Genomic DNA, 11,466 nt, shown 5'->3' on the forward strand with positions numbered 1-11,466 from the left:
AAATATTTTGATAGATAGATGGAGATTCCACTGTCAACGCCTGAAAGAAAGAATTGAGAAGGGTTAGGGAAGAAGGACGAAAAAGATAGGAAGAGATTTAGGAAGAAGGAGTGAGAGAAATCGCGAGAGAAGAGAGAGAATACCAATTTTCGGTTATGGCTGCATCATTGCCTGGCAAGGTAGTTATGCTCCTCCAAGGATTGATCTCCACCGTTCCTTCTAATTAATGAAGCTTAAATCTAGGCCCTCCACGTGTTCTAATATTAACTACTAATTATCGTCTTATTAAGATAGGAAGGTGTTTGATCCTTTAGACTACAATGCACCAGTGACTAATGCACCAATATATAGCAAATCCTGAGAACGTGCTCCAGTACATGTGTAAAAACATATTTGCCAAACAGGGGGTTAAGCTTTGTGTCCAGTGACTGATTTCCCGCATGAAAGGAACCATTTGTGGTGGAGAGACTTCATTGATAAAACCTGATAGCATTCTAGCATTACAACCTATTTTTTTGAAGAAACGTAGTAAGTTTAAAGTTTGTTTGGTCATAGCCTAATGAAAGGAGCAAGTTTGACAGTTTCGGTGCATATTGGATCATCGAGTTTGATGCTTTTTTTTTTTTTTTTGTATAACCTTTTCATAGAAATCTTGAGAAATAGAAAAATAGAATTGCTTAACATCTTGGTGAGACTTTGGATGTACCAAAAGACAAGCATTATGACAAATTTGAACGGTCACATAATTTTTTTATTGATAAGGTAAATATGTTTATTAGCAATTGAGGCCATCTTACAATGCAAAAGAAGATGATCTAAACTTTTGTCTGCGCTCTTTACGTAAAGCAACGACTAACATTTAATCCTTCTCTTTCTCAGATTTTTCGCTGTTAAGATCGTACCTAAGGGTGTCAAGTGGGCCGGGCCGAGCCGGGCTAGGCTGGGCTGGGCCATTTAAACGTGGGCCACAAGGGGCCGGGTGGGGGCCGGGCCGGGCCGTAAGTTAGGGGGCCGGCGGGGGGGCGGGGCCGTAAGTTGGGGCCGAGGGCGGGGCGGGCTTGGGAGAGGGAAAAGGGTGTCGGCCCGGCCCACCCGGGATAGGGGCTACACTCGGGCTAGCCGGGCCGGGCGGGTTATAGTTAGTGGGCGGATTTTTTTTTTTTAAAGTTCTAATACAAAAATAGACATTTACATTTACTAATAATAATAAAATTAACATTTACATCTAATGATAAAATTGCTAAATTAAAAAAAAGTTTAGTCGTCGTCAAATTCAAAAAAGCTAATTTGTTGTAAATTTAAAAAACTTGTCGTTGCTAATTTTATTTGAACCTAAATTTTTGAATAACTTCACTTTGGTCATATTTTCAAACTATAAATACCCCTCATTCTTCTTCATTTTCACACAATTCTTCCACAGTTATCTCTTTATCTAAATTTGTTACTCAACTAGTGTACATTACTTCACCTCCACCTTCTCCTCGAGTTCGAAGATCAACTTCAAGTGTGGTGTGGATGCATTTTGAGCGAGTAAATGAGGAACATGTTAAATGTCAACATTACGGTGACATATATCTCCACAAGTCCGGAGCGTCGGGTACTAGCCTATTAGGGAGGGTGGGGGCGGAGGGGTAACTGCAGGTGTGTTGTGTAGACAACTTGTGAAAAGGCATGAAATTAACCGAATGATTTATCAAAGGTATATTTGTTGAAATAAGTACTATCACAATCTAATATATATTATATCGAAAATGTATCAAAGGTATATTTGTTGGGAAAACAAGATTTTCTAGCTTTAAAATACAATTTTAAAGAAAAACTAAAAGTCTTTCCATAAAAAGAGACTCCTAATTTATTGGGATACAATGTTTTTAAAATACTTATTATTAGTAATAAATGTAGTACTTATCTTGTTGTTGTTGTTGTTGTTTTTTTTTTTTTTTTTTTAAATTTGAAGTGGGCGGGCGGCGACAGGCTATCCCTTTAAGACTCTTGGTGGCGGGGGGTGGGTGGTAGCAAATCCACTGTCCGCCCACCCCTAATAAAGCGCTTTGGGCCCCTTACACCTCTTGGTGGGTGCAGGCCGGGCGTGGTGGGCCGGGTTCGGGCTGGCCCGACCCACTTGACACCCTTAATCGTACCCCTAGCCGCTAACCATACAAAAAAGCAATCACTTAGAATTAATGGCAAATTATTCTTTCCTTACCTTATAAAATGAACTCAGAAGATGAGCATTATCATGATTTGGATCTACCAATTGGCATATCCCTTGTCTAGGATCACCTGAGTATCAACCCATCCTCAAATTACTAGAAGTTCCGGATTATGATGACAAATATAGCTCCTGCCATGCCATAATTTTGGCTTTTCAGAGGATTTTACAATTTATGTATTTAGAAGAAGTGCGTTTGACCAATGTCTAATTGAACCTTTGGACAAAATAAATACTATAGAAAAGTATTAAAACTATTAAAAAACACTGATAATCGGCCGACTAACACCATAGGTAAAGTAGTTATGTGTCGCTAATATCGTTGTATAGACACATTGGGTCAGATAATGTAATTTGATGGTTTAATGGGGTAAAATTCACAAATAACCACTTCTCAAACCTTGTAATTGAAAAATAGCTATTGTCAAGAGTTACAAATTACATTAGTAAAACTCCAAAGTAATGTCTTATCATAATGGCTGTTTTATAAAGATAGGGCGAAAAATTGTCCAGTGACACAATTTCTTCAGTTTTATGGTTGGGCCTTGCCAGTCCCATATTTCAACGAACCAGTCTCTAGCATCTTACATCGCCTAGTGATCTTAATTAGAGTTGAAATTTTAGGACATATAGCATACACAACTGTTGGCAAAGACTCTCGTTTATGTACATTTGATTTAATAAGAAGGATATATTCAAGCCAAAAGAAATAGACAAAAAGGGCACTGGTGGATGAGTCCACACACCATTTTTTCAGGCCCTACTCAGGTGTTATGAAAAACAAGAAAGAAAATCAATGATTGGCTGAAGGAAAGCTAAATCAAAACTAAATTTCTAAGTACCAAAAAAGGATCATCTCAAATTAATGAGCTGATAAAGACATAACTGGTAAAGAAAATCAGCAAAATGTGTGGAACCTTCCCTTATTCTTCCAAATCAGAACCACAAAATACGTATGCAGCCAATTAGGTCGAATGAGTTGGCATGCACCTTGATATTGAGGTGCTCATAGATATTTTGAACTAATTTTTGTAAAAGAAAAAAAAAAAAAAAACTCTATTATGCCCAAATATCATTGGAAATTTTAGAAAAGAAATCAAGAAAGAATACTATATAGACATATAACTGTTGTTGGATTTAAATCCATATCAAAATTGAATTATGTCCTAAATTCAAATCATATTAACTCAAACAAATACCAAGTCTAATATAGTTGGATTAATTGTTAATATAAATTTAATTTCATTGAGGCAGTCCATTTAATAGACTTGTAAATGATGGCCCACGTATTAGTCCAAAAATGTCATTTTATAGCAGCTCAAATTTGACATATGTCAAATGACATGGTGTCTTGAAGTTAAATGAAAGGACCAATAGAATCTTGACACATGCTAAATTATACGCACGTGCTTGTCAAATTGTAGGCCAATCAAAACTATAAATAGAAGTTTTTTGTGAATGAACTGTCTTCACTCTCCCGCCAACTCCATACATCCGATGAGTAGTTTGGTGTGTCTAGCCCATACAACAACTCAATCAAATTGTGAAATTCTTCCATCTCCCAATCCTGCAAGTGCCTTGTAAATTTTAAGTCCCAGTGGATAACACCCTTATGAGACCCACAAATGTGTTGAACTGTCATCTCTCTTTGACACGAAACGCGATATACATCAGGGAAGGCTTCCTTCAATTCGATATCCCTGCACCACTTATGAGCCCAAAAACTAATCCTTCTTCCATCCCAAACTTAAAAGAAATATGTCTGCAAAATTCTTCCCACCCCTTCATGATGCTCCTCCACAAACCACACCCAAACGGAGTTACAATGTTTCTAGTCCTCCATCCACCCTTTCATCCTTATTTCTTTTGTGATTTAAAGGTACCATGTACTGATTAACTTTTGTTGCTTGCATACTTTGTGACAAAGTGGATTGAGTTTCACTTCAACAAATAGTATATTCATAGGGCAAATTTCATAAGTAGGGTAAATCATTTAAAATACCAACTGATTATGCATATGGTAATTGCGTGTCTGGTTAAAATCTTAATTTTGGTATGCTTAAATTGGAACCTTACAATACAAATTAAATGCTTGAAAGTTGAAGTCAATGGTTGGATCACATCCGCATTTTCATTCGGGTATATATGTACGCGTGTGAAATTTAAAAAAAAAAAAAAAAAAAAAGTGTGCCTGTGTGTGTGAAAATGAAAATGAATATACTATCCGCTGATTCGATCTGGGGAAGTTGAATTGAATAAAAGACTACGTGAAGAACATGCTAGTACGTGACTGCTGACTTAGTTTAGCTTGGGTGGTTAAATGACTAACCCACCTAACTTAAAGTTCCATTTCCAAATTGAAACAATTGCTCCTGTTATATCCCCATTCTATCCTTATTCAGTAACTATATCCTCCCTGTCGATGTCGTGAATTTGAACGTGTTTCCTTTTTTAGTTTTTGCCTTTTAATGTTCATAGTTGTACATAAATGATTATATTTCATGAATATAGGTAAAAGTTGCATAGCAAGAATGGCGGAAGAGTTATGGTGGTACGTGCTGATTTTACTTATTGAAAAATACATTTCATTTTCTTTTTCACACCATAACCTTTTAAAACTAACTTTTAACGGGCAGGGAATCAACTGTTCAAATTATGAGTATCAATTTAGAAGGATCAGGACTCCCGACTGTTGATCCAAACTCATTGTCCCTTTTGGGATACGTGCAGTTTTGCAAGATGATCATTAACAGATTTCTCAAAGTGAAGTTGGAGCCTGTTAATTGTGGTAATATTTCCCACATTGTTGCCCTCTTAAAGTAATAGAAAACTATTTTTTTTAAGAGTTTTGCAAGGAAATAAGTAGATTAGAGTGCAAACTGCTAAAAAAATATAAGATATGGTGCAAATTACCGCACACATTAGGGGTTTAAAAAGCAAGAACCAAGAATTTTTGATGGAATAGGAGTTAGTGCACTTGAAGAGTAACCTCTTATCACTTCTTGCCTTTGGGTGCACCCACAGGTTCCTATATAAGTAGAAGATTGTGTGTCTTTTATAGAGAACCATATGATTTGGATTTTGCTTTTTAGCATACTTCTTGGATAGAAGTGTTGTTACGACCTTTACCTTCTCAATAGAAACTTTTTTCCCTTCTCAATTTTTTTTTTCGTTCTCAGAAAAAGTGTTTTTATGACCTTTATTAATAAAATTTTATACCGTTATAAAAACTTATGAAAGTTTATAGACAACATAATAGTAATGCATTACTTTTCGGTGGTTGGGTGGGTGATATTAACTATCCTGATATTCTGCATGTTAGAGATCCTAGTAAAACATAAACGACAAAGTGGGATCCTTATTAGTTTTCCACATGATATGAATAGAAGTGTATATTAAGTAAGAGATAACTAATCACTGTATTATGTAGTATATGTCGAATATTTATACTCCCTTTGCCCTAATTTATGTAGTATACTCTGTCCCAAAATGAATGATACCTTTTTATATCTAGAAATAACTTAGCTTTAAATTCTCGCTTTATCCTTCGTGATTTATAGTCACACAAATGTCTATAACTTTTTTTTTAGATTACAAATTTTAAAATTTTTTCTCTCTTATAAAATGGGACGGAGGGGGTAATAATATATCGTTATCTCATTTAATTCTTAAAAAGTAAAAATAAATAGACAAAAGCTTGAAGTCTTAAAACTTTTCTAACAATTCCTTAATAAAAATGACTGATTTTAAAAAAAAAAAAATACTTTTCTATCAATTCCTCACGTATTTAAACTTGAAAAAGATTCAGATTTGCTAAATTCCTAAAATCACTATACAAGAAAACCAATTTTCTAATTAATTAGAAAGATCATTAATTTTTGGAAATTTAAAGTAGAAAGTAGAATTCTTATTTGTTTCTGCTTTCATTTTTGTATGTGGTATATTTCATATATTTATAATAAATCTATTGCTATCTAATTGAGTCTAATAATGATTATTTTAATTCTGACGAATTAGAAAAGGACCAAGACTTCAAAATAAAGGCTTTCTTATCGAGCCCTGACCTTTTTTAGAACTTGGAAACATTGAACCATATTAATTTACTACTTCCTTAATCAAGGAAATCAATTTAGGAAGGCCAAATACATAGACGGCCCCTTAAAGTTGTCGTGAATTTTCATTTGGACACTTTAACTAAGACCTTTACCTGTTAAGCACTCCAACTTCAATCAATATGTACCTATTAAACATAAAGCTCTGACGGGTCAAATAGCGTGGGTTTCACTTCGAAGAAGTGCGTGAGTGTTGTTGTTGTTTTGTAGATGGATCAGAGATATCAATTTGTTTGCTGTAATGGTAGAGGTTCAATGATTGTCTTTTTTGTGAGCTTCAACTCTTATTTTGTTGTATTCCTCTCTCTATTATTATTTATTTGTGTAAAAGGAACTTTAGCTATTTTGGACAATTAAGCTATGCTATATTTTGTGTGTAAGTGTGGATGACATTTTTTTTTTTTTTTGGTTGAAGAAAGTAGATGAATGGAACTGGTTGAAGAAAGAAGACAAACGGGGAGGGGTAGGATAGAAGAAGACGAGCTAGCTTGTATGTGTGTGTGGGGAGGGGGTTTCTCCTTTTGTTTAGTCGCCCAAAAATCCTTTTTTATTTTAAAAAAAATTACGCCAAAGGCCACGTGTCATCCTTCCATTTGTTCAATATACATGCCATACGCGAGTGAAGCTCACACATTTTGTTTGTTTTGCTGATTGTCAGTTAAGTGTTTAATTGACACACATTAGCTGAAGTTTGTAGTGTTAAATTGGCACACATTACCTGAAGTTGTGTTAAACTGGGAAAGGTCTCAGTTAAAGTGTCTAAATGAAAATTGGTGGTTACTTTAAGGGTCTGTCTATGTATTTGGCCATTTAGGAAGGTCGAAGTAACAAATTCATTGTTTACTTCATCCAAATATTAATCCCTCCGTTTCAATTTGTATGTCTTATTTTTCCTTTTTAGTTCATTTTAAAAAGAAATACCTCTTTCTAATTTGGCAACTCTTTAATTTTTAGCATTTCACATGGCATGTTTATGACCATGAGATTAAAATATACATATCTTTAGTTAAAAATCACAATATTCAAAAGTCTTCTTTACTTACTTAAATTGCGTGTCTAGAAACTAAGACAAACAAATTGAAACGGATGACGTGCAATTATATCCAACATTGAACGAACTCAAAACTTCCATAAGCTTCTATGTGCAGTGTCCTATGAGTGATGCTTTGTCAATTTCAATATACCCAAGAAACATTTGACTTGCTTTTAATTAAAGAATCAATCTCTACTTTTTGTCTTAATGCTCCATCCCATTGTCGTGGGATTTTGACCTTTTTGTTTGACAAATTACAACTTACAGTGCTTTGTCATTTGTCAAACCCATCTTCCAAAAGAGAGTGTCTTTATTTGTTTGGTCTCCTCTAATTGGCATTAGATTGCGATAAGGAAGATAAAGATTCTTGCTAATCGAATTGAAAATTTAATGATGTTCCTAAGCAAGGGAAATATACTTAAAGGGAGTCAATGTGTCATCAAGTTGAGAAATAGTTGGAAGAATCATTGATAAGCCACTTGTAGACTGCAATACCAAAAAATGGGATAGTAAGATGGTTATGATGGTTATTATGTATTATCATATCTATGAAATACTTCTTCATTTTCTATGTTTTTTAAAATTAGAAGGAATGTACCGAGAAACTCAAAATTAATTGTAAATTGAAATAAAAATTTGCAAACTTGGAAAGGGGTTTTAATGCATGCCTTGTGTCAACAAGGAAATAATGAAGTTTGTATAATTAGAAAGGTCAAATAATAAAAACTAGGAAATAATGTTATTTGTGAAACTTAGTTGTAGTGACAAATTAATCCAGCATGGAGTATAATTGTGGATCGGAAAATTTTCCAATCCGATCTTTGCACCATTAGGCTTGTAAAAATAGATAGATTATGAGTTCAAAAAAGAAAGGATACCTTTTTTTTTTTTGAGACCGAGAGAAAGGATATCTTAATTGATTGCGACATCGCAGGATTACCTTTGTAACATTTATTATATACTTCCCTTTATTGTTGAAGTAGATCTATTTTTGTTTGATTTTCTCTTGTTGTCGGGTATTATGTAAATACTCTCAAGTTGGTTGTTCTTTCACCTTTTTCGAAGTGAAAAGTATAAGTGAGAACTAGAAGACTTCTTAATCAGTTGATGTTCTTTTAGCATTCGAGTTCGAAAGATCGAAAAGGAAAATATATATGAACTACATAACAAAAAAAGCAAAGAAAGGTTCTCTCCTCTAGAAGCACTGGGATAGTAGGATTGTTGATGGGTACATGTACGTTAATAGGTTTTTACCGTATTTTATCCTTTGCTTCCTCTTTTGGTTTCAACATATTTTAGGTAGGCTGTTATGTACTTCGTTTGTGTATATATGTGTGTGCTTGTTTGTATGTTCATTTTAATTTGTAGTGTTGTTTTTCATCGCATCACAACACATGGCCTTCTATATCCGTGGGGGGAGTAACTTCCTCACCATTGAAGATTTGAGACAAACAATATACAACATAGAAAACTTGCGGGGCATTCCTCCTGTTCGTGATGTGGTTGCTATTGAGAGACATATAAAGGATACAGAGAGTGCATGTATTTAGGGACTGAAACTTTTGCAACCGGAGCAAAGAATTTGGCAAATGGAACTGGTTGAAGAAAGAAGACAAACGGGGAGGGGTAGGATAGAAGAAGACGAGCTAGCTTGTATGTGTGTGTGGGGAGGGGGTTTCTCCTTTTGTTTAGTCGCCCAAAAATCCTTTTTTATTTTAAAAAAAATTACGCCAAAGGCCACGTGTCATCCTTCCATTTGTTCAATATACATGCCGTACGCGAGTGAAGCTCGCACATTTTGTTTGTTTTGTGATTGTCGGTTAAGTGTTTAATTGACACACATTAGTCAAGTTTGTAGTGTTAAATTGGCACACATTACGAAGTTGTGTTAAAAAGGGGAAAGGTCTCGGTTAAAGTGTCTAAATGAAAATTGGTGGTTACTTTTAAGGGTACGTTCATGTATTTGGTATTTAGGAAGGTCGAAGTAACAAATTCATTGTTTACTTCATCCAAATATTAATCCTCCGTTTCAATTTGTATGTCTTATTTTCCTTTTTAGTTCATTTAAAGAACACCTCTTTTCTAATTTGGCAACTCTTTAATTTCGGATTTCACATGGCATGTTTATGACCATGAGATTAAAATATACATATCTTTAGTTAAAAATCACAATATTCAAAAGTCTTCACTTACTTACTTAAATTGCGTGTCTAGAAACTAAGACAAACAAATTGAAACGGATGACGTGCAATTATATCCAACATTGAACGAACTCAAAACTTCCATAAGCTTCTATGTGCAGTGTCCTATGAGTGATGCTTTGTCAATTTCAATATACCCAAGAAACATTTGACTTGCTTTTAATTAAAGAATCAATCTCTACTTTTTGTCTTAATGCTCCATCCCATTGTCGTGGGATTTTGACTTTTTTGTTTGACAAATTACAACTTACAGTGCTTTGTCATTTGTCAAACCCATCTTCCAAAAGAGAGTGTCTTTATTTGTTTGGTCTCCTCTAATTGGCATTAGATTGCGATAAGGAAGATAAAGATTCTTGCTAATCGAATTGAAAATTTAATGATGTTCCTAAGCAAGGGAAATATACTTAAAGGGAGTCAATGTGTCATCAAGTTGAGAAATAGTTGGAAGAATCATTGATAAGCCACTTGTAGACTGCAATACCAAAAAATGGGATAGTAAGATGTTATGATGGTTATTATGTATTATCATATCTATGAAATACTTCTTCATTTTCTATGTTTTTTTAAAATTAGAAGGAATGTACCGAGAAACTCAAAATTAATTGTAAATTGAAATAAAAATTTGCAAACTTGGAAAGGGGTTTTAATGCATGCCTTGTGTCAACAAGGAAATAATGAAGTTTGTATAATTAGAAAGGTCAAATAATAAAAACTAGGAAATAATGTTATTTGCGAAACTTAGTTGTAGTGACAAATTAATCCAGCATGGAGTATAATTGTGGATCGGAAAATTTTCCAATCCGATCTTTGCACCATTAGGCTTGTAAAAATAGATAGATTATGAGTTCAAAAAAGAAAGGATACCTCTTTTTTTTTTTTTTTTTTTTTTTTTTTTGAGACGAGAGAAAGGATATCTTAATTGATTGCGACATCGGCAGTGATTACCTTTGTAACATTTATTATATACTTCCCTTTATTGTTGAAGTAGATCTATTTTTGTTTGATTTTCTCTTGTTGTCGGGTTTTATCTAAATACTCTCAAGTTGGTGTTCTTTCACCTTTTTCAAAGTGAAAAGTATAAGTGAGAAACTAGAAGACTTCTTAATCGCCTGATGTTCTTTTAGCATTCGGTTCGAAAGATCGAAAAGGAAATATATATGAACTACATAACCAAAAAGCAAAAGCAAGGTTCTCTCCTCTAGAAGCCTGGGATAGTAGGATTGTTGATGGGTACATGTACGTTAATAGGTTTTTACCGTATTTTATCCTTTGCTTCCTCTTTTGGTTTCAACATATTTTAGGTAGGCAAAGTATGTACTTCGTTTGTGTGTATATATGTGTGTGCATGTTTGTATGTTCATTTTTAATTTGTAGTGTTGTTTTTCATCAGATCACAACACATGGCCTTCTATATCCGTGGGGGGAGTAACTTCCTTACCATTGAAGATTTGAGACAAACAATATACAAACATAGAAAAACTTTGGGGCATTCCTCCGTTCGTGATGTGGTTGCTATTGAGAGACATATAAAGGATATAGAGAGTGCATGTATTTGGGGACTGAAACTTTTGCAACCGGAGCAAGAATTTGGCAAATGAGAGCTAAGGATTGTTGTCTTGACAAGGAGCCCGAAGTTGAGGCACGCTAATCCTTAACTAGAACAAATAATAGACATCTAGCAAGAGCTTTGGTCTGCTAGTCTTCACTTCTGCAATTAATTAATTCTGTTAAGGATTCCAAATTTTTGTTAGCAGAAGATGAGAACTGCTTGCAAATACTTGAGTGATGCTTTAGATGATAAAGGCCATTTGTTAACCAACTGGTAAGTTTTCATCCTCAAGAACATTCTCATTTTATAAAGTAGAATTAAAAGTTCTCTTCTAATTTTTATCATGTTTTTCCCTTTAG

The 11,466-nt window shown here is 34.3% G+C and overlaps 1 long non-coding RNA gene across 1 annotated transcript; it reads left to right on the plus strand.

Annotated features, from left to right (window-relative positions):
• Positions 1-4,717: 4,717 nt before the first annotated feature.
• LOC132051239 (uncharacterized) lies at positions 4,718-11,191 on the plus strand. Its single transcript, XR_009413637.1, has 3 exons — positions 4,718-4,763; positions 4,849-5,000; positions 10,949-11,191. It is a non-coding gene; the product is annotated as an uncharacterized LOC132051239 (long non-coding RNA).
• The last annotated feature ends 275 nt before the right edge of the window (positions 11,192-11,466 follow it).

The sequence above is a fragment of the Lycium ferocissimum genome, chromosome 3 (assembly GCF_029784015.1).
Source record: "Lycium ferocissimum isolate CSIRO_LF1 chromosome 3, AGI_CSIRO_Lferr_CH_V1, whole genome shotgun sequence".
Classification (NCBI taxonomy): Eukaryota; Viridiplantae; Streptophyta; class Magnoliopsida; order Solanales; family Solanaceae; genus Lycium; species Lycium ferocissimum.